This window comes from Pleurodeles waltl, chromosome 6 (assembly GCF_031143425.1).
Source record: "Pleurodeles waltl isolate 20211129_DDA chromosome 6, aPleWal1.hap1.20221129, whole genome shotgun sequence".
NCBI classification, from domain to species: domain Eukaryota; kingdom Metazoa; phylum Chordata; class Amphibia; order Caudata; family Salamandridae; genus Pleurodeles; species Pleurodeles waltl.
The window spans coordinates 47846182-47869125 of record NC_090445.1 but is presented as its reverse complement, the minus strand read 5'-3'; the positions used below and the strand labels follow the sequence as shown (position 1 = coordinate 47869125).

The 22944-nt window shown below is 45.1% G+C and overlaps 1 protein-coding gene across 13 annotated transcripts in view; it reads right to left on the bottom strand.

Annotated features, from left to right (window-relative positions):
- TNXB (tenascin XB) overlaps positions 1-19522 on the bottom strand; it is a 589826-nt gene extending 570304 nt beyond the window's left edge. For all 13 annotated transcript variants that reach the window (XM_069237235.1, XM_069237240.1, XM_069237242.1 and 10 more), the window contains exon 1: positions 19277-19522. The gene's annotated coding sequence lies outside the window, so the exon portion shown is untranslated. The remainder of the gene's footprint in view (positions 1-19276) is intronic.
- Positions 19523-22944: the final 3422 nt, after the last annotated feature.

Genomic DNA, 22944 nt, shown 5'->3' with positions numbered 1-22944 from the left:
GCAACATTTTTTACTTTGCCAGTGCTTGTTTTTCTTGGATCTTTGTTGGAGGGCTCCTCACTATCCTTTATGCATTCGCACACCTGCCTTGTGTCAGTGCATGGGGTCTGCCTGCTGTTCTAACCTTCCGTGAATCCCGGTGGTCCCACATCCCAAAGGAGTCAGCTAAGCTGCCAAGAAGTCTGCATTTCTCAGCTCATCCATCTGCCTTGTGTCTCCTCCTCTATCCCGCAGGCCCTCCTGCCGGAGCTCTAGGGCAAGGTCCCAACAGCCGTAGGAGAATCACAATTCATTAAGCACAGCAGATGCCTCCCCTGTTCTGTTCACAAAACATGAATGACCCAGACTCCCGCATGCTGTTTACTGGATGTCCCTGTGATTAAAGGTTCCATGGTTCCCAAGGCGGTGCTCTCCAAAGCTAACCATCTCAGCTATGAAATGTGTCTCCTAAGAATATTCAAACTCAAGCCATTCACCCCATGTGTGGAACATGCAGCCTAAGATTATGTGCAAGGAATCCAGGCATCCGAGCCACACGGAGTGTTTTCTAAGACCATGTGGACCCAAGCCAACTGCCCCAAGTATCAGGGAACCTGCTCCATAAGGTAATGGAAACCCATTGAAAAACGACACAAGCTGTGGACCGTGCACCCCAAGACCACGGTGCTAAGAGAACCGCCTCAGCTATGTAAAGTGCTTCCTAAGACCACCCACCCCACGCCAACACTCCCTGTATCGAACATGATCTTCGAATTCCACACATGAAAACATCTCTTCAACATTATGTAGAGCAGAAAAATGCAGTTAGGAAGACCAAGCAATCCTGTTTGTCAATCTACGGTGTTACTTACACAGACTTGGGGACTTCTGGCATCCGTAGCCAAGTTTTTATTTCCACGTCATCACATATAATCAGATGGTCTACGGAACCCTTCTGATTAAACCTAACGCACACCCGGAAAGAGATATAATAGCTATTAATGCTCCCTTCATGATGTTTTCAGAGCCGTCACAAGTAGACACTACTGCCTGGACTCTGACTTCAAAGGGGATTCCTAGGCGGGCCTGATCTCTATGCAGAACCTGTTTATTTCACATTTTATGATCATATCTCCTGTTTTCCTCCTGGCTATTCTTTCATAGTATGAATATTATTGAAGGCCCCACGAGAGTGAAAGAGAAGCTAGCTGCATGTATCCCGATTGTGATAGGTTTGATAGCTTATTTGTCATGGCTGTCCAAATAAGGTGAGCATGGTGTCAGTGCAGTGCACTGTAAGACTGTGGAGCAGCCTGTTTGGCTTAACGTGACAAGGGAAAATTCCATTTTTTGAGGCTTTTGCAAATCTGTTCCTATTTTCTTTACTTTTTAAAACTAGGTGTAATTCTAATTGGTTAAAAAAGGATTAGCACTTATCTTTTCCAGATGCCAAGGTATTCTACAGTTTGCAAATTTAAGGAAGCGATCCATAATGGGGAACTAGGATTACACATATGTATTTTAGTCATACTGTGCCTAAGGGTATTTCTAGTGCTAATAGAGTGTGTTTAAGAATTGCATCTGCTTCAAATCTCAAAGTTGTTTTTTTGCAACTTTATATAGACTAAAGACTCGTCTAAAGGGCATTAAAGCTCTTTAGGTGAGCACCCAAGTACACGCCACGAGATTCCGATTCAGTTTTAGGCACAGGAGATTAAGTGAGTAGCCTAGAATCACTGGCGGAAACAATGCTGGGATTGCAACCTGGTGCTCTAGTTCCAAAGACAGCAGCTCTGACCATTAGGACACATGACATCTCCACACCAAAGTTCTTGGTTTAGAATTACTCAAGCTGAGTTGTAAATGTGAAGAATCCTGTGTGGTAGCATTGAATCGTAAAGCGATGCACTGGGAAATGCTGGGAAGCTGTTTTCAAGCACTGTTTTCAAAGTGTCCACTTTATTTGAGAATTTGCATCCTGAGTCTCACTCCTCCAGCTTAGAAGCTGTATCCCCTTTATCCATCCACGCTGCCTCTTCCTCTTCTGCCTCCTGCCCTCTTTCGATTCCTGCTTTCACTCTTTTCCTCTCTAACCTTCAACAACACTTTCCATTCATCTGTTCTGATCCTTTTCTCACCTCTCTAGTCTATCCTCTCTCTATACCATACCACTTCTTTTTCCCTCCCTGAATGCCCCTTCCCTCTCTTGATCAATGATTCTGTCCATTCGCCTCTATTTCTAAATATATTTGTCTATCTAGCCATTCCTTTCTCTATTCACCACTTCATTCACTATCCTCCCTCTCTCAGCATCTCTTTATACTAAATATCTCCATCCCTGACTCTCTATAACCCTTTCTCTATAACTCCAACCATTGTTCTATCCCTTGCTACTTTCCTCTTCTGATCTTTCTTGCTGCCTTTAATGTAACTGCTCTGTGAATGAAGTTTGCAATGGTGCCTTTATTGTAACTGCTCTGTGTCTGTGAGGGAAGTTTGCACTGCTGCCTTTATCTATCCCGCAGTACCTCTCTCTATATATCACCCTCTTTATAGCTGTGCCTCTCTGTCCCCTCCTCCCTCTGTCACCCACTGTATGTGTTCCTACTTTGCTCTAGCTGTCCTCTGACTACCCCCTACCCATCTGTCTTTAATGACACTGCCATTTTTAATCTTTCTCACATATCTTTCCTTTCATGTATCTATAAAACTGTCTCTTATTAGCTCCATCCCTTCCCCGGCATATTTTTTCTTCCTGTTTACCTCATTTCCTTGTGTGAGGAATAAATGTGAGGAATTGGGTTGTTGGTTGACTGGGGTGTAAGGCCTGGTCAGGCAGCAATCACAATCCTTGTCAGGGTGAGGCACGAGCCACCCCTAAATTAGCCTGTGCTCAACCGTCTGGTAACTTGACACAGAGCATTCAACTTAGAGGCAATGTGTAAGGTATTTGTGCAAAACTTCAGACAGTAATGAAGTGAAACCACCATAAACAACCCTACACCAAGCTAGGAAAAAAGTACTTATTTTAATAAGTAAAACAATATAAAAACGACAAAATTCTAATCAGTAAAACCAGAGCTATTCAGTTTGAAAGATTTTAGTGAAAATAGTGCCAAAAAGCATGAAGCGACAAGAGTGGATATCTGGTCGAGCTAGACCTGGACAAAGTCACAAGTTTAGGCTGACTGCGATGGAACATGAACTGGCTACAGGAACCCACTTAGGTCCACTAAACAAAGTACTATACTTTATTACCATGAAACCTGGTTTGTGGAGTAGTGTGAGGTTCCCCGTCGAAGATGCGTGTCATTGTTGAGGATACCATTTACTGGGCTTGTGATGTGCAGTCCGGTGTCAAGGATGGGGCACATATTTGGGGGCGATGCATCGGTTCCGAGGAACTATGTGGCAGTGATGTAGAGTTTTTTGTCTTCATCAAGACTGCTCTCGACAAGTGATGCGACGTGCTGCATCGAAGAAGCATCACGCAGCAGCGGTTCTGAGAGTGATGCGGCTTGCGACAGCAATGCATGTCTGTGCAACAGGTCCAATCATGTACAGTACCACTCATTGGCACACATAAATCCAGCACATGCATTTAATATGTACACACTTCACCCTTCTTGTATTTCAGTGCTTACAGGCACACATACACCCTAACACATGCATTTAACCTGCAAATATTGCACAGCATATCTTTCACATATTGTAACATTCATAAGCACACATACATCCAACACATGCATCTAACATGCACACACTTCACAATACTGCAGTGTTCGCTGTATTGTACCCTTCCCAAGCACAGAGACCCCCAGTGCAGATATGCCACTCCTGTGCTGCACAGCACTTCACGTCAGACGAATGTAGGCCAAGGGTAAGTTAATCACACAACAGTAGAACTTCAAAAAGTGAGTGAGCCTGTAGCCCTTATTCCAGTGACACAGTTTGAAAAGGACCTGTTCACTACTACTGATCACTACATGGTATGCTGCCACCACCTCTTCCGTGCTGCTTAACGCCTGGTGAAGCCAGCAACCTTCCATTACCATGCAGAGGACTTTCCCGTCCCAACAACAGATTTATTTGAAAAAGTCTAGTAAAAAAAAGGACATTTGCAATGATAAATTTACTATTTTATGTTATACTCATTATACTAATTAACTCTACTGTTATGTAAAGGCGTGGCATCTCTATTGACTCTGCTAATAGACTACACAGAGGAGTGGTGTCTAGTAATAGACGAGTCTCTGCATTCCAGTGCTCTAGTAATGTTTGATGTAAAAGTTTCCTTAAAATTCTTACAAAAACGATTACAAATATTTAAAAATGTAGCTGAACCACTAATAGAATATATGGGCAGGGAGTTAACTTTCTAAATGTATGTCCAGATGCCAAAGAATTATTGCCTATAATAATTTCACATTTTATTAATCAAATCAGTCGATGTACTGCTACATCAGCATAAGCACCAAGGGGGTCATTCTGACTTCGGCGGGCGGCGGATGCCGCCTGCCAAAGTTCCCCCGACAGAATACCGCAGCGCGGTCAAAAGACCGCTGCGGTAATTCTGAGTTTCCTGCTGGGCCGGCGGGCGACCGCCAGAAGGCCGCCCGCCCGCCCAGCGGGAAACCCCCTACCACGAGGATGCCGGCTCCGAATGGAGCTGGCGGAGTGGAAAGGGTGCGACGGGTGCAGTTGCACCCGTCGCGATTTTCAGTGTCTGCTATGCAGACACTGAAAATCTTTGTGGGGCCCTGTTAGGGGGCCCCTGCAGTGCCCATGCCATTGGCATGGGCACTGCAGGGGCCCCCAGGGGCCCCACGACACCCGTTCCCTCCAGCAAGGTTCTGGCGGTCAAAACCGCCAGAACCAGGCTGGCGGGAAGGGGGTCGGAATCTCCATGGCGGCGCTGCCTGCAGCGCCGCCATGGAGGATTCCTCAGGCCAGGGGAAAACCGGCGGGAAACCGCCGGTTTCCCTTTTCTGACCGCGGCTTTACCGCCGCGGTCAAAATTGGCCTGGATGCACCGCCAGCATGTTGGCGGTGCATCCGCAGTCCCCGGCCCTGGCGGTCTATGACCGCCAGGGTCGGAATGACCCCCTAAATGTCCTAGTTACTAATAATAAAAAACTTAAGCAATAATGAAAACCTTAAACAATAATGCTGAATTACACATTGGGCTTTGGGCCTATTCCATAGAGATGGGATTATTTCCAAAATTGCAGGCATTTTATTTTATGACAACCTCTCCAATAAAGTTAACTGAAGCTCTGTTTTGATGACAAACACAAAGAGTGAGCAGTCAGTTATTTGACTGACCCACTATCATTTGAATAACTAGTGCCAGGAATATCTTTTGAATATAATAGGTTGAAAGATGATTTAGGAAAGTCAACGTATGGAAAATCCACATTTATAGTTAAACCTTTTCGGATATGAGTGAACCTTAAGCAAATCATTCAGCGGTATACCTAGCCTATGGTGGGCCAAGCTGCTATAGCAGGGGCTTTTTTGCTCAAAGAGCTCCGCAAATATGGCAGCAGCACTTTAGGTGAAAATGCAGTGCCAGGCAGGCTACCACAGATGATTTTCACCATTGTCTGTATGGTTCAGATGCAAACTCCCAACAAATAAGTTTCTGAAAAAATTGATGGCTGACTTGCTCGGTTTTCTCCCAGTATATGTTGGACATTTCTGTATGATCCTGCTTGTGACTGCTATACCATTCATGATGGCTGTCAATGTCTGGCTGGCCTTTCAGTGCAATAAAGCTGCTAGTTCTATTCTGAATAACCACGCATGGTCCTATTTATATGAAAACCTCACCGCACTGGTAGCCCCGAAAGAGCAGACATACGGACAAGCAGTGAATGCAAACAGCATGACGGGCCTCACACCTGTGACAAGGCACCAAGGATTTAGTGGACAGAGGCTAAACCTCTTTTACCTCAGCGAAGTGAGCCATTGAGAAGCGGGGCTAGGACTCTGAATGGGCATAAGGTCTGAACAAACTCACACCTTATATGAGTGTCCCTCGGAGGGGCCGGGGCTTCAAAAGGCATGGAGCTGCACCTTTCAACACGCCAGAGTGCAGGTGTAGGAGCTTAGGAAGGGCTGATAAATGGGCTTCGGGTCTGAATTCAGTTACGGTAGAGGTGAAGTGCACCCCCATGGTCGGACTGGCTATAGGGCAATCAGAAAGTGCCTGACGGGCTGGTCTCATAGGTCAGTGGGTGTGACGTTTTTAGGGTCAAGCATGCAAGCGCTCTAGCCTGCTGTAATCTCTCTGCTGGCTTTTAACCACGCCCACCGCACGCCCATCAGTTTTGTTGGTTTGTGGGCTTGCCTTTTTAAAATCGCCTGGTTTTATTTGTGAAAGGCATGCATACATCACGCCTTTTCTGGTGTTTAGCCCTCCTCGAGCGCACCGGCCAACTACTGAAAACATACAAGGCATCATGTTTTCAGCATGGTTTCTGGACTACGTTTTTTTTAAAAAAAATTGCTGCACATGTACCGATAGGTTTCACTGCAAGCAAACTTCTGTTTTATTTTGTGTGCTCCTTCACGCTTATGTCGTGGCACTTTAAATTGGCTCTCATGTAAGACTGTATTACTTTTCATTTTTATTTTATGCGGCAATAAAAGTCTGGTTAGGACTTTACAACGCTAATAGCTCTAAATCGAGAAAATGCGAGACCCATTGCCTTACAAAGGCTTGTTTTGTTTGTTTGTGGGACTGTTGTTTTGTCTGCTGGGCAGATTTTAACAGTTGATTTCCCTGATATTAACACATTGTCAGCAGCAAGCTCAGATCCATGCAGTGTTCTGTACCTTACAAAGCACTTATATTGAGAGTCATTAAAAGTTCAAAGGTGCCCTAATTTACCAACCTGGGCCGCTTTTTTTAAACTTTCTAAATCACTAATGGGGCCACTTTTATTTTGGTGCCTGGGCCTATTCTCTGTCCCAGTCCGACCCTGCACACCCCTCCCACAAGATGCCAGGGGTCGAAAGGCACAGTTTGGAATTCCCTTACACTGAAGACATAACACGCACTCCCTTCCCTTGTTCTTCCAGAAATGCAAGAGATTGGAGAAATGGGTCATGTTTGGGCCTCCCTACCAGAACAAGTGGTGAGCCTGTGCACAAATTATTTATTACTCGGGCATAACCTCACAGATCGCGAATATGGAAGTACCCATAGCTTGTATAATTTCCATCTGCCTATGCCGACGCGCAGCTTTTCATGAGGACGGCTGGCTTCGAAAAGCACACGTAACATCTGTAGTTTTCATGAGCATTACGCCTACTAGGCAAGAAAAGATAAACTACACAGGCCTCCCCTAGTGATCCCCTCCCCAGAGCCAATAGCGATGGAATCCTCTCTCGCATCCTCCCTGAAAGATGCAAAGGCGTGAATGGACTTGAGGTCCTGTAATCCTATCAGTCTGCTGCACCTGTCCTAGGCAGTGAGCATCCCAGAGTGTGACAGTTGCTAAGTCACAGCAGACTCCAGGTCCTCGATAGCGCTGCATGCCCCCCCCGACCTGTTCAAAAGGTACTAGCATCTATTTATGAGTTAATTGACCTTAAAGAAGGCAATTATTGAGGGTGTACAGCGTAACTTTATGCCCACCTCGATTTTTAAAGGAGTCTTGCAACAAACCTGTTAAAATATGAAAAGGTCTCTTAAAAATTTCGAAAAATATATTTCAATAACGTGCAGAACCCTATCACCATAGTGGCGCATCAGACTATATCAGTGCAAGTATTTTATTTAACTGCTAGTTTTCAAACCTGAGCTGAGAAACATTCATGTTTACCCCAAACCCTGGAAACAATGCAAATAGTGAACTAAGAGGCAAGTCAGATGTTATGTGCACCACCTGGGTGGCCTGGGTTGCTATGATAGATGGACAATATTATAGTTTATTAGATCAAACACAGGTGGTTTTGTACAAGGCACATACTGAAGTCCTGCACTTCAAAGTTGTCATACGTGATAATAGAGAAAAAGGGGGAAAGTGAACTAAAACAATTGTCTAGGAACATACAGTTTGGTCAAGTTGGGAAGCTGGGATTGGCCCCAGGTTTTCTGGTTTCACATTGTGCAATTCAACCACTAGATGTACATGCTTTCCTTCCCTTACACACGCCACATACCCCCGACTACCACACTGCTGGCATCAATGCAGCTCTCAGACACACCACAGACAGACCTTTTTAGCCTTTGGCAAAGTGTTTGCATTTACCCATGCTCTCGGTGGAGTACAGGACAGGTTCGGGAAGAGGGGCTGCAGCACACAGTGTTTCCTTTCTCAGTGTCTCTTCAGACAGAGCTGCTGATACTCGCATTGGTAAATAATTAAGCACTCAAAACCACAACATGAAAAGCGCTGTTTGCTAAAATGCCAGAACTGGCTGAAGGTGTTATAAACAGACATGACACATACACATGACATAGAGCCTCTTGTAAGATACGTTTTAAAAATATACAAAGTTGTCAAGTCCATCTCAAAAACTGCTTGTTTCACATGTAAAACAAAAAGTAAACTCTGCTCACATCTTTTGTCAGTGTTCACAAATTCATAACGCGTTAAAACAAGCACTGGCAATGCAAGTCGTTTTGTCTTTTGTGTATAGGAAAGGTTTATACTGAGCTTCGTAATATAGCGAAAGTACAACAAAGACAGTAGCAGCACAACCTTCCCTAACACAAAAAATATGTAAGGGGCAGGTACAGAAGGAGCATGACATGATTTTCTCACATATTCAAGACGGATACAACATAGGTAGCTACCACACTTCAGAGGGAGTAAGGGGAGTTAAAGGGCTGTTGTATGTTCTATGTAAGCAGACATAAACTTACAAGACGTACACAGCTCCTGGAAGAAACAGCCAAGCCTCCTAAGGAATTACCCTACATTCTTATACGCATTTAGGATGCGGATCCCCTTACCTATCTTGTGTTGTGTGCTTCCTCAGTGGGTTCCTTGTCTAGCTCGGTGGAGCATTGAGAGTTCTACTGTTAACTAGTTGCACAGTCACCTAGTCACTGGCTTCCTAGTTTGGGTGAGGTTAGTACCTTAAGTCAACATTTATGTTCTACCTTTGTGATAACTAGAATTAACCATGTGTACAGTGACGGCAGGGTGGCATGTAGGTTACAGATAGGTATCTGGAGCGGTTCTGAACTCACTGAGAGGAGTGAGTAAATATGTGAGTTCCGATGCCATTTTCACTTAGGTGTTACTCCACATTTTGCATTTCATCGTTAGCATGTAAAGGTGAATAGTGCTCCCTGAGGGGAAGCTTACCTGCAGCACCTCTTGGCCTCTCTCCACAGACACTGCTAGTGCTGACTACACAGGGAGACCAGTGTATGATTGGCCAAGGAGAGAGTGTCCCCTTACCACAACATCTCTGTCTGCATGTGCAAGTGCTGAGTACACAGGGAGGCCAGCGACTGAATGGTCATGGAGACTTTCTCTCCTCTGACTGCCTTGACAAGACCCACTGGAAGGCTGTAAGGAAGACCTCAGGGCTGAGGAATGCTCTGAGCCCCAGAGGGCTCCTTCCACTGCATTTTGAGCAGTACTAAATCCACAGCCCTGCCTAGCACACAGAAGAACTGGCACTCCCACTTAGTGAGTCCAGAAGAGGGGCCAGCAACGAGCTTGTTTATTGCAAACCTCACCAGAGAGGCCAACGAGCAAAAGGACACAGAACATCTCACCTTCTTATTGTTGGTTCTATAATATTATAACATCATGGTTAGCGACGTTAGTATGGCTATTGTGATTGGTATATGTATTATATGAACTGTTGTTATTCTTAATGGCAACATTATTATTGGTGCCATTAGCATCATTTGTAGAGTCCATTGAAATCATCTCCCTCCATATCCTTTTTTCTTTCTTTCTCGTTCTCTCCCACCCTGCTCACCCGCTCTAGATCACGCTGGCTTCTCTCTCCCCTTCCGTCTCTCCCCATCCTCTCCCGTTTTCTCTTCCTCCAGTCGCTCTCGCTTTTTTTCTCTCCTCTCTCTGATTTCTCGTCTCCCTCTCTTCTCTCTCTTTCTCACACTTGTGTTTTTCTCTCGCTTTTCTCCTTTTGTCTGTGACCCCACTCTTTCTTTTCTCTTTCTTCTCGTTTTCTCTACCTGTCTTTTTCTTTCTTTCATTGTATCTTCCCTCAATTTTTCTTTTCTCCTCTTTCTCTCTCTTTTCTACTCCCTCTTATCTATCTCGCTATCACCTCCCTTTCTCTCTCTTCTCTTCTTCCTCTCACTTCTCTCAATCTCTAGTTCTCTTCCTTTCTTTCTCGCCTCTTTTTCACTCTGCTCCCACTCCTCCTGTCTCTGCCTCCCTGTTTCTCTTTCCCTTTCCATCACCCTTTCTTTCTCTTCTATCTTTCAATAAGTAGCAGTGTTGAGAAGTCCTTGTACTGTCCCATTAGAAGCACAGCACCCAGCTAAGAAGGGTTATCAGTAAAATGATTTTAACTTTGCTGAGAAGTACACACTGTATCCAGTACATAGTAAATTAGTTCTGCTACTAAGTGCAAGCACTATGCAGTTCATAGTAAATCATTTCTGCTACTAAGTGCAGGCGCTATCCAGTTCGTAGTAAATCCGGTCTTCTACTAAGTGCAAACGCTATCCAGTTCATAGTAAATCAGTTCCGCTACTAAGTGCAAACGCTATCCAGTTCATAGTAAATCAGTTCCGCTACTAAGTGCAAACGCTATCCAGTTCATAGTAAATCAGTTCCGCTACTAAGTGCAAATGCTATCCAGTTCATAGTAAATCAGTTCCGCTACTAAGTGCAAACGCTATCCAGTTCATAGTAAATCAGTTCCGCTACTAAGTGCAAACGCTATCCAGTTCATAGTAAATCAGTTCCGCTACTAAGTGCAAACGCTATCCAGTTCATAGTAAATCAGTTCCGCTACTAAGTGCAAACGCTATCCAGTTCATAGTAAATCAGTTCCGCTACTAAGTGCAAACGCTATCCAGTTCATAGTAAATCAGTTCCGCTACTAAGTGCAAACGCTATCCAGTTCATAGAAACTCAGTTCTGCTACTAAGTGCAAACGCTATCCAGTTCATAGTAAATCAGTTCCGCTACTAAGTGCAAACGCTATCCAGTTCATAGTAAATCAGTTCCGCTACTAAGTGCAAACGCTATCCAGTTCATAGTAAATCAGTTCCGCTACTAAGTGCAAACGCTATCCAGTTCATAGTAAATCAGTTCTGCTGTTAAGTACTTCCACTATCTCATTGCAGAAATGGAACATTCAGGTCTTGTCCAATTTAAGAAAAAAGTGCACGTTCAGTCTGTTAAAAGTATAGCATTCTTGGTGATAAGTGATAACACTTTCACATTGAAATGATAGCAGCCCTTGTGATAAGAGCTGATATTGTCATTTTTTAAACTTAATAGCTCTGGTGAAAAGTTCTGTGACTGCCCTGTTCAAAGTGTAGCTACTGAGAAGTCCACTCCTGTATTATTGAATTGCAGGCACTTTGCTGAGTAGTTCTTTTACTATGCCATTAAAAGTATATCAGCCTTGATGGACAATACTCGTTCTTTTCAATTAAAAGAATAACAGACCCGGGCCTTACTGAACAGTATTGGTCCTGTCCAATTAAAGGTCTAACATCACTGCGAGATTCTGTCCATTTAGAAGTATTGGTCCTTAAACCAGCTGCCGTGACCCCTAGCAGCACTACTGAGATGTTTTGGTCCTGCCCAATTAAAGATCTAACATCATTGGGGAACTGTTTAACAAAGGCACAGCAGACTAGCAGAGAAGTGTTGATTCTGCTCAGTTAGAAGTGCTGGCAGTTAGAACCAGCTGCAGTGACCCATAGCAGCCCTACTAACACATATTGGTCCGATCCAATTAAAGGCCTGGCAGCACTAGGATAATTGTCTCATTGAAGATATAGCAGCGTAGGAAAGAAGTGTTGATTCTGTCCAATAAAAGGTACTGGCACTTAGAACCCAATGCAGTGGCCCATTAAAAGCATAACAGCCTGACTGAGAAGTAATGGTTCCCTTCAATTAAAGGTCTGGCATCACTGCGAGGGTGGCCTCATTAAAGATATAGCAGCCTGGGAGAGAAGTGTTGATTATGTCGAGTTAGAAGTACTGGCACTTTGAACCAACTTCAGTGACCCATTAAAAGCATAACAGCCCTGCTGAGAAGTATTGGTCCTTTTCAAATAAAGGTCTAACATCACTGCGAGAATGGTTTCGTTAAAGATATAGCAGCCTAGGAGATAAGTGTTGATTCTGTCCAGTTAGAAGTACTGGCACTTACAACCAACTGCAATGACCCATTAAAAGCATAGCAGATTGACTGAGAAGTACTGGTCCCTTCCAATTAAAGGTCTAACATCACAATGAGAATTGTCAGTACTGTCTGGTTAAAGGAATAACAGCCCTGGTGGAAGTGCTGGCACTGTCCGATCGGAAGTATAGTCACTGGCAGTTGACTGTACTGTCCCATTGAAATTTCAAAAGGCTTGCTGAAAAGTCCAGGAAAAAAGCTTACCAGAAATTAAAACAACCCTGCAGAGAAGTGCTGACAAGATCCCATTTGATGTTAAGTGGGTCTAGTGAGAAATTGTGGTGCTGTCCTTAAGAGCATAGCAAACCTGCTGGTAAGTGTTGACACCGTTCTTTCGAAAGCTAAGCATCTCTGCTGAAAGGGGCTTGTACTATCCAATCTAAAGGAGTGCGCCATGATTTAGAGTGCTGGCACAATCCCATTACAAGTAAAGAAACATCACCTATGCATTCAGGTGAAGCATCACCCATGCCTTCAGAAGAAACATTACCCATGCAGTCAGAAAAAACATCACCCATGCATCCAGAAGAAGCATCACCCATGCATTCAGAAGAAGCACCACCCATGCATTCAGAAGAAACATTACCTATGCAGTCAGAAAAAACATCACCCATGCATTCAGAAGAAGCTTCACCCATGCATTCAGAAGAAGCACTACCCATGCATTCAGGTGATGCATCACCCATGCATTCAGAAGAAGCATCGCCTGTGCATTCAGGTGAAGCATCGCCCATGCTTTCAGAAGAAGCATCACTGGAGCATTCAGGTGAAGCATCACCCATGCATTCAGAAGAAGCTTCACCCATGCATTCAGGGAAAGCATCGTGCATGCATTCAGAAGAAGCATCACCCATGCTTTCAGAAGAAGCATCACCCATGCATACAGAAGAAGCATCACCCATGCATTCAGGTGAAGCATCACCCATGCATTCAGGTGAAGCATTGCACATGTATTCAGAAAAAGCATCACCCATGCATTCAGAAGACGCATCACCCGTGCATTCAGGTGAAGCATCGCCCACGCATTCAGATGAAGCATTGCACATATATTCAGAAGAAGCACCACCCATGCATTTAGGTGACGCATCACCCATGCATTCAGAAAAAGCATTGCCTGTGCATTCAGGTGAAGCATCGCCCATGCTTTCAGAAGAAACATCACCCATGCATTCAGAAGAAGCTTCACCCATGCATTCAGAAGAAACATCACCCATGCATTCAGAAGAAGCTTCACCCATGCATTCAGAAGAAGCACCACCCATGCATTCAGGTGACGTATCGCCCATGCATTCAGAAGAAGCATCGCCTGTGCATTCAGGTAAAGCATCGCCCATGCTTTCAGAAGAAGCATCACAGGAGCATTCAGGTGAAGCATCACCCATGCATTCAGAAGAAGCATCACCCATGCATTCAGGGAAAGCATCATGCATGCATTCAGAAGAAGCATCATCCATGCTTTCAGAAGAAGCATCACTCATGCATTCAGAAGAAGCATCACTCATGCATTCAGGTGAAGCATCGCCCATGCATTCAGGTGAAGCATCGCACATGTATTCAGAAAAAGCATCACCCATGCATTCAGAAGACGCATCACCCGTGCATTCAGGTGAAGCATCGCCCACGCATTCAGATGAAGCATTGCACATGTATTCAGAAGAAGCACCACCCATGCATTTAGGTGACGCATCACCCAGGCATTCAGAAAAAGCATTGCCTGTGCATTCAGGTGAAGCATCGCCCATGCTTTCAGAAGAAACATCACCCATGCATTCAGAAGAAGCTTCACCCATGCATTCAGAAGAAACATCACCCATGCATTCAGAAGAAGCTTCACCCATGCATTCAGAAGAAGCACCACCCATGCATTCAGGTGACGTATCGCCCATGCATTCAGAAGAAGCATCGCCTGTGCATTCAGGTGAAGCATCGCCCATGCTTTCAGAAGAAGCATCACAGGAGCATTCAGGTGAAGCATCACCCATGCATTCAGAAGAAGCATCACCCATGCATTCAGGGAAAGCATCATGCATGCATTCAGAAGAAGCATCATCCATGCTTTCAGAAGAAGCATCACTCATGCATTCAGAAGAAGCATCACTCATGCATTCAGGTGAAGCATCGCCCATGCATTCAGGTGAAGCATCGCACATGTATTCAGAAGCATCACCCATGCATTCGGAAGAAGCATCACTTATGCATTCAGGTGAAGCATCGCCCATACATTCAGATGAAGCATTGCACATGTTTTCAGAAGAAGCATCACCCATATATTCAGAAGACACATCACCCGTGCATTCAGGTGAAGCATCACCCATGATTTCAGGTGAAGCATCACCCATGCATTTAGAAGAAACATCACCCATGCATTTAGAAGAACCATCACCTATGCATTTAGAACAAGCCTCACCCATGCATTCAAGTGCTGTACAACTAAAAGGGCACCGCCCTAGTGAAAAGTGCAGGTTCAGCCCAATGAAATGTGAAGCACCTCTGCGGAGAGGTCATATCCCTGATGAGTTTAACGGTAAAGCAGCCCTGCCTAGAAGTGTTTTCCCAATGCCATGAAAAGTGTAGCACCAGAACCAGTACATAATGTCCTGTCCCAGTAAAGAAACAGCACCCTGCTGATAGCTACTGGTACAGTCTCATTAAACACACAACATGCTGGCACTGTCATATTCAAAGCATAGCAGCCCTGTTGTGAAATGGTTGCCATCCATCTAAAGGTATGTTGTTGCTTCCCCATTAGAGGAATAGCATCCCTGCTGAAAAGGGCTATCACAGTCACCTGAAGAATGCATCCATTTGGACTTGTCACCTTCAAACCACACTTCCCTGCTGAAAGGTGTATGTACAGTCCTATTAAAAGAAAAACACCCCTACGCTGAGCATTGTTCACACTGTCCCTCTAATAGTAAAACAGACATACATTGTAGTACCGATACTGACCCATTAAAGTGCCGCCACTGTTCAGGTAAAGGGGCAGTAGCCCTGATGAAAAAAGTACTGTCCTATCAAGATAACCAGAGGCCTGCTGAGAAGTGCTGGCACTGTTCGAGTAAACGTTTGGTAGTCCTGTAGGAAAAGTACAGGTACTGCCCACTGAAAGTATAGCTGTCCTGAAAAGTGCTGTTCCTGACTCATTCAGTGTATTCCAAGCCTGGTGACAATTACAAGTACTGTTTAGTAAAAGCGTGGAAGGACTCCAGGAAACTAATATGTGTGCCTCTTAAATTCACAGGTACCCTGCTCAAAAGAGCTGCTTCTTTCTCTTTACAAGAGTAAGAGACCTGCTGAGAAGTACTGATACTATCTTTAAATATTGTAGATTTATTAAAGTAATACGGAAAGTCGCTGGTTCGTTCCTGCCCCTTATAGATTTTGAAGCCCTACCGGTGTCCCGTTAAAAGCAAAGCCGCTCTTTACAGAGGCTTAGTAAACCTGGTGAAATGTGTTGTTTTTGTCCATTAAAAGTCTAAGAGCCCCGCTCAAAGGTGCTGAAGAGAATAACAGACCTGTTAAAAAATGTCCATCGTGTCCATTCAGTGCACAGGAGTCCTAGTGCAACCTGAAGGTGCTGCCCCACTCATGCAAAGTGCCATGCCATGATAGGAAGACAGTTCAACCTGAGAAGTAGAGCAGCCCGACTGGGAGAGGGTGGAACGTGCCCAGTGAAAGAATAACTGTCCTCCTTAGATAATGCTGCCTCGCTCAGAGGTGCTGATACTGCCCAGTTTAGAAGTGCTGCTGCTGCCCCGCTCAGAGGTGCTGATACTGCCCAGTTTAAAAGTGCTGCTGCTGCCCCGCTCAGTTGTGCTGATACTGCCCAGTTTAAAAGTGCTGCTGCTGCCCCGCTCAGATGTGCTGATACTGCCCAGTTTAGAAGTGCTGCTGCTGCCCCGCTCTGAGGTGCTGATACTGCCCTGTTCAGAGGTGCTGATGTTGCACCACTCAGATGTGCTGATACTGCCCCGCTCAAAAGTGCTGATACTGCCTTGCTCAGAGGTGCTGCAACTGCCCCGCTCAGAGGTGCTAAAACTGTCTTGCTCAGGGGCTCTGAAACTGCCCCACTCAGAGATGCTGATACTGCTCTCTCTGAAGTGCTGATACTGCCGTATTTAGAAGTGCTGCTGCTGCCCCGCTCGGAGCTGCTGATACTGCCTTGTTCAGGTGCTGATACTGCCCTTCTCAGATGTGCTGAGACTGCCCCACTAAGATGTGCTGATACTGTTCGCTCAGAGGTGCTGATATTGCCCCGCTCAGAAATGCTGATACCTCACCGCTCAGAGGTGCTGATACTGCCCCTCTCATAAGTGGTGATACTGCCCCGCTCAGAGGTGCTGATATTGCCCCGCTCAGAAATGCTGATACCTCACCGCTCAGAGGTGCTGATACTGCCCCTCTCATAAGTGGTGATACGGCCCCGCTCAAAGGTACTGATATTGCTCCACTCAGAGGTGTTGGTACTGCCCTGCTCAGAAGTGCTAAAACTGCCCTGCTCAGAGGTACTGATACTGCCCGCTCAGATGTACTGATACTGCCCCCCTCAAAAGTGCTGATACTGCCCCGCTCAGATGAGGTGCTGATACTGCTCCACTCAGAGGTGCTGATACTGCCTCGCTCAGAAATGCTGATACTGCCCCGCTCAGATGAGGTGCTGATACTGCTCCTCTCAGAGGTGCTGATACTGCCCCACTCAGATGAGGTGCTGATACTGCCCTGCTCAGAGGTGCTGATATTGCTCCACTCAGAGGTGATGCTGCATCACTCAGAGCTATTGACACTGCCCCACTCAGAGGTGATAATACTGCCCTACTCAGAGGTGCTGACCCTTCCATGCTCAGGGGTGTTGATACTGCCCCGCTCAGAGATGCTGATACTGCCCCGCTCAGAGATGCTGATACTGCCCCGCTCAGAAATGCTGATACTGCCCCTCTCAGAGGTGCTGATACTGTCTCACGCACATTGTATCAACACCTGCTGAGAAGTGCTGATACTTTCATATTAAAAATATAATATATCCACTGATTAGTGCTGCTAGTATCACATGAAAATAAGTGCAGTCCTTCCTGAAATCTGCTAGTACTGTCCTAATGAACTATAGCCGAGAGGTGCTGATGTGCCTCATCCTCAGTCTCCAGGTCCTACTCGTACAGTCGCGTTAAAGGTTCAACAGGAATACTGATGATACTGTCCCAATAACAGTAACAACACTCTTCAGAGATTGTGTAAAGTGTCTTAAACCATATCAGCTCTGTCGAACTCGGTGCTCCCCCAGTACATTTAGCTGGGCAGTGCCTCGATGAGAGTATCACTACCCCGCTGAGAGGCGCTAGCACTGTTAAGGAAAAGCATAACAGCCCTGCTCAAAAGTGGTGACATTCTCTCTTAAAAGCACCCAGTTCTGCTTAAATCTGCGAGCGCAGTCTTAATAAAGGATGCCACTCTGTTGAGAGGTGCTCCCACTGTCCTACTCATCCTCACCCTGCTGAGAGGTGCTGATACTGCCCCTTTCATTGCATTACAGCACTGCTGAGGGTTGCTGGTGCTGTCCCATTCATAGTATCACTACTCTGCTGAGAGGTACTTGTACTATCCCATTTACAGTATCACTGTCCCGCTAAAAGGGTGGGACATGCCCCATTCACAGTATCACAGACCTCCTGAGAGATGCTGGTACTGTCCCATTCACAGCATCACTGTGCTGCTCGGAAGTGCGGGTACTGTCCCATCCACACTATTACAGCCCTGCTGAGAGGTGCCAGTACTGTCACATTCACAGTATCACAGACCTGCTGAGAGATGCTGATACTGTCCCATTCACAGCATCACTGTGCGTCTCAGAGGTGCGGGCACTGTCCCATCCACAGTATTACTGCTGAGAGGTGCTAGTACTGTCACATTAACTGTATCCCCGTCCTGCTGAGAGGTGCTGGTACTGTCCCATTCACAGTGCCACACATACGCGGAGTGGTTTCTGGTACTATCCCATTAACAGTATCACCCATCAACTGAGAGGTGCTGGTACTGTCCCAATCACAGTATTACAACCCTGCTGAGGGTTGCTGTTACTGTCCCATTCATACTATCACCACAAAACTGAAAGGCGCTGGTACTGTCCCATTCACAGTATCACCGCTTTGCTGAAATATGATGGTATTGTCGCAATAAATGATAGCTGTTCTTTTGAAAGGCACCAGTACTGTCCCATACACAGTATCACCGTCCTACTGAGAGGTACTGATACTGTCCCATTCCATTATCACTACTCTGCTGAGAGGCGCGGGCACTGCCCCATTCACAGTATCACCGTCCTACCGAGAGGTACTGGTACTATCACAGTCAAAGTATCACCGCCCTGCTGAGAGGAGAGGGCACTGCCCATTCATACTATCCCATTCATAGTATCACCACTCTGCCGAGAGGTACTTGTACTATTCCATTTACAGTACCACTCTCTTGCTGAGAGGTACGGGTACTGTCCCATTCACAGTATCACTGTCCTGCTGAGAAGTGCTGGCACTGTCCTATTCACAGTAACAATGTCCCGCTGAGAGGTGTGGGACCGGCCCCATGCACAGCATCACGGACCTGCCGAGAGATGCTGGTACCATCCCATCCACAGTATCTCTGTCCTGCTGAGAGATGCTAGTAGTACTGCCCCATTCACAGTATCTCTGTCCTGCTGAGAGATGCTGGTACTGTCCCATTCACAGTATCTCTGTCCTGCTGAGAGATGCTGGTACTGTCCCATTCACAGTATCTCTGTCCTGCTGAGAGATGCTAGTACTGTCCCATTCACAGAATGACCGCTTTGCTCAAATCTGCTGATATTGTCACAATAAACGACAGAAGAGTGAAATGAGATCATAGCGCCTGCAAGGCGCCTGCTGCGACGGTAGACAGGTGAGATGATGGCGAGAGCCCTTACCTGACTGGGAAGCCCCCTGCCCGCTCAGTGGCAGTCGCTTCGCCGACCCCCTGCTCCCGCGCTGTCGGACGCCGACTGATGCACTTTCAGCCTCCTACTCAGAATATAAAAAAATTCGCGCAAGAAGAACGTCTTGCCGGGGCACATGAACCCCCTGCACTACCCGGGCAGAGCGCAGGAGAGGGCTACAGATGGGAAGGAGCGGGAGAGAGGGGGGCTCCGCGACTCCGAGGTAGAATCCAACTCATGATGTCATCGGTGATGTCACCCCTGACAAAGCCTCCGCACCTTCCGAGCACATTCCTCCTCTCCCCCCGCCCGCCGACACAGCGAAAAAACGGGACAATGACAGAATTGTCTCACTTTGTGCAAGGCGAAGAGACGGTGGGAGGAAACTGGCCCGAACCATTTCAGCCGCTGGCGACAGCCCAGCTTTTGAGTTGTTTTCACAGTTGCAGATACACTATCTCTGCACACTTCCTAAGGCATTCCCTCCGGTCTGCGACATGGCACAGTGATGGAAAAGGAGGACCGGAAGCCCGCGACGACAGGCTTGGCTCACTGTCCCAAAGTTGGGCGGGAGGCGAGTGCCTCCAGCTTGTCTGGATTTTACTTGCGTTCGCACTTGTGATAGGATATCTTTGGGAGTTGGGTCACACGCCCTCCAGTAGTGGTGATGTAGGAGAAAAGGCAAGAACACGTTTTAGATCAGGATGGATAAACTCAAAGGGCGTTTAGAGAAAATTGGCTTAGTTTTAGCTTGCTTTTGGCAACATTTAACACTTTCAGACTGTGGTGGACAGCAGAAAAACATTGTTAAACCATCACTATGTCCAGGGAGTTAGGTAGTTATTTCAGCAATGAAGCCACATAGTGAATGGGCGTCAAGTTTAGGCTTTATTCTTGTACAGCTCCATCCATGGATCTACGGGGGTGGGGCGTGTAGAGGGTCACATACAATGCCACTACGACTACTAAAGAGGCTTGCAGGTAATGCAGGCTTTGGTGGATGGGTGGGTAATGCAGGGTCACCGATGGGGCCACTGAGTCCTTCATCCCCCTCAAGAGGATAACATGAGCATCACTGAACGTCCCGGGTAAACATGCGCTTTACGGATTTATGTTATTTTTATGTTGTCTATTAACATTGGGTGATGCTAGGTTCAAACAGGTTTACAGTCTCCTCTGTCCAGTCACACATCACGGAAAGGATCACAGACCACGCTGTCTATTCATTGTTGTGGCTCACATGCCCTGCTGTGCATCCATGCTGCGCGAGGCCAGCAGCTCATGCATGTGCTGAACTGATCATTCCTGGTGGGTGAGATCCACACATCATAAAGCACTACTGACCATGATGTCTGTTCACTCTTTGTGAGTTCAGCTTTCAGTAGAAACCTGCTTTGCGTTTATGAGGCTTTCCGGCTGTACTGATCAGTCATGGTGGGTGGAGGTCACACCACGTAAACCACAGCGATCTTGATGTGTGGTCGGGGGTGTGAGGATAGCCTTTTGGAAAGACGTATGAATAGTGCGTTCTCCAGTCCTTCCTCTTTACCGCAGCACCGCAGAATGTTGCGGTGGAGAAAATACAGCCATAATTGTGAAAAAGTTTCTGTAGAAGAGTCATTTAGTCCTTTTAATTCAGACATTTCTGATCCAATCCCTTCATGTCATGGCGTCAATATCTAGCCATGTTTCATCCTCCCCTATAATGTTCTCCCGTACCTGAGATTATCAATATGTATCATCGAGCAATATTCTAATGGAGGCACCATCTTCACCTGTGAAACAGTTTAACCGGGGACAAGGAGGATGGTTTGGATCCTGAATATTGATGTTTTGAAGAAACCGGATAACTACTTAACTTCAACTTCGTTAATCTTGAATTGTACGATGTTACTTCCAAGTCCCTTTCAGAGTATTTTGAAAACTTTGCTACCAATGAGTAAACACCAGCAAAAACAATCCTCCCTTTTAGTACAAATAGGTGTTAGACTGCTTGCACTGAATACATTTCTAGTAGCCACCACAGAAGACAAAATATCCTGAACGTAGCTGCTGGCACAAATCGACTATGAATCCAAGTAACCAAATGTTATGTCTGTGTGTGTGTGTGTATATATACACACACACACATATATATGTCCACACACACACACACATACACACACACACATATATATAATACCTAGTGGTGGTCGCCACGAGGTAGTTATAGTTAGGACCTAGTTTCAATAGAAAAACCTTTTTTGACTTGCCAATATCTTGATGTGAACGTTTACTTAAAAAACAACATGATATGTATGCGGATTCATAGAAAATCTACAAGGGTGAACAGTTTGTTGCATGTTAACAGCGGTTATCTTCAAGGTCTTAAATGGAGTATACCATATGGTGAGTTCTTGAGGGTTCGACGCAACTGTCCAGATGAGTCTGCCTTTGAAAGTAAGTTGGAGGACATGTATGCACATTTTGCGCAAAGAAGATACTTGGATGTTGTTCTGAAGGATGCAATGATAAGGGGAAAAAAACGCAAACGGAATTAACTCCTGATACCAAAGAAAAAGAACATTTCACTGACAGCTGAGAAAGATGAGATTAGATATAATATGAGATTTGATACTGCTAGTCTTGAAGTTAAGAAATTGTTGCAAAAGAATTGGAATTTATTGCGACGTGATGATACTTTGAGAAGAATGTTACCAGCTCACCCACAAACTAGATATAAAAAAGCATTTTCCTTAGGGAAGCATCTGTCCAAGAGTTATTTGGCCCCAAAAGAAACATATTTCGACTTGGTTAGAACAGAAAAATATTGGATTTTGGAAATGTGGGAAATGTAAAGCATGTCTAATTGAAAAAAAAACACATCTACATTTCAAACATTTAATGGAAAAACAATGAAAATCAGAGAAAGAATCACCTGTGAGACAACATTTGTAATCAATATATTGGAAAGTAGATGTGGTAAGAAATATGTGGGAAATACGGTGAATAAATTAAAACTTCATATACTTCAACATCTAAGACCAATCAACAACAAAGATACGACATACTCCATGGTGAAGCATATCTGGGAACATCATTGTGGAGAATATACAGGATTACAGTACTATGGAATACAATGTATTAAACCTAGTGGCAGAGGGGGGAATCAAGAACAACATCTGCAGAGAACTGAGTCAAGATGGATAATTTTAATGGAAACTGAGAGTCCATGGAGGTTAAATGCAGACACAGAATTACAAGTTCATCTGTGATTTGGGTACAAGAACATGCTGATTGACTTTATTAGAAGTAGGCCATGAATTTGAGCAAAAAGAAAATCATCAGGAATTTGCTACAAGACAAGCATGTCACTAGCTCTAAAATATGATTTGCAAAAACGCTAAGTACTTTATTAAATAAAAGATTAGAAAAGAGATATTCGGGAAACCAAAAAATGGGTGATTAACACGATTTAAAAATTGGTAAGATTAGTACAAGGGAATAGCACTCTTATGTCATACTTTACTTGAATAAATCCTGTCAGTTTCCTTTAAAAAAAAACAAAGGGCTATAAAAATCAAAGGTAAAAACTATTTAATTTCCTTATTTGCAGTCAGTGTATTTAAATAGCCTGTATATGTTGAGGGCTATTGAAGTACTATATTTTATATAATTAC